The sequence below is a fragment of the Cyprinus carpio genome, chromosome B22, assembly GCF_018340385.1.
Source record: "Cyprinus carpio isolate SPL01 chromosome B22, ASM1834038v1, whole genome shotgun sequence".
Lineage (NCBI taxonomy): Eukaryota > Metazoa > Chordata > Actinopteri > Cypriniformes > Cyprinidae > Cyprinus > Cyprinus carpio.
The window spans coordinates 2,449,132-2,450,460 of record NC_056618.1 but is presented as its reverse complement, the minus strand read 5'-3'; positions in this window follow the sequence as shown (position 1 = coordinate 2,450,460).

Below are 1,329 nucleotides of genomic sequence, written 5' to 3'. Positions count from 1 at the left end.
TGTCGAAATAACGAGATAAGTTTCCTTTTTTTTTTCTCCACCATGCGGTTCAGGGCTTCCGTAGCATAAAATTAGGCCTATATTCAAATAACTTTCAGATATTTCGTTGAAATATGTAAAGTGAAAGTGAAAATATTGAAACTGCATAAATCTACTCACCCTCCAAATGTAACGGGACTAAAATGATAACAACTATTTGAATAATTCTGTAAATGGGAGTAAAAGACGAGAGAATAAAGTTGTCCATTGTTGTTAAATTGTTTCGTTGAGTCTCAAAGCGTTCAAAGTACATTCGGGGTCGTTTCAGAACGAGCTAAACCTCAAGCTGACATCGACGATTAGTATTAAAGTTATTTCACTTTAAACTTCAGATTAATATGTAACAGTTCTACAACTGAAACGCTAAAATCATACTTGACTATTCATGTGACGGGAAAAGTAACTCGGACTTTCTAAAAATAAGGAAGTTGGAACTTCCGAATGCGAGCATTCCATAAAATCTGTCATATTTGAAACAGGTCAGAACCGGGTCCATCTGATCAGATCCAGCAGACAACACCCGCACCAGTATGTCAGAAGAACTAAATATTAAAATGTTTTATTAAAGGTGGTGTGAGCAGACAGTTAATGAATGTATTAGAAAGTGTGCAAGTGCCACTACTAGGTCACAGTTCAACGTCAAACTTTTTTTTTATTTTTTATTTTTTAAATAGCTATAATTTTAGCGGGAAATGAACAAAAACCGTTAACATACAGTTAACATTTACGAACTTTACAGCAATTCCTTGCTAGTATTGGATAAGCTACTTATATGATATGACCTATATAGCATAGGTCAATTACTTTGAAAGAACATTTTTTTATTTTATCATTAAATAGTAATACAATTAATTCCTATTTTGTCCTTAATGAGGCTGAAATTATGCTCAAACCAAAACTGCAGCTTCTCATTCACGTTATACAACTATTTCAAACACACCTCCTTTAATACAGACTGTCCACTAGAGAGCAGAAAAAGATGAAAAATGATGTTTTGTTTATTAACAACAGGCAAGATCACAGTTAATTGTTGTTTTTATAATACAGTTGTTTTAAAAAACAGTTGTTTTTATAATAAATACAAATAAAACAAGTAAATAGAACAGAAAAAGAACAGATTATGCTTGTGTTAGACGGTCATTATTTATAATAAACAAAAAGAAAATAAGTAGAAAGAATAGAGAATGCTAGCGTTAAAGGCTCTTTTTTCTTTTTAAATAAAACAAGTGTTTAGAATAGAAATAGAATAGAGTGATCCATCTCAAGATCAGCACAATACAATACAAACTT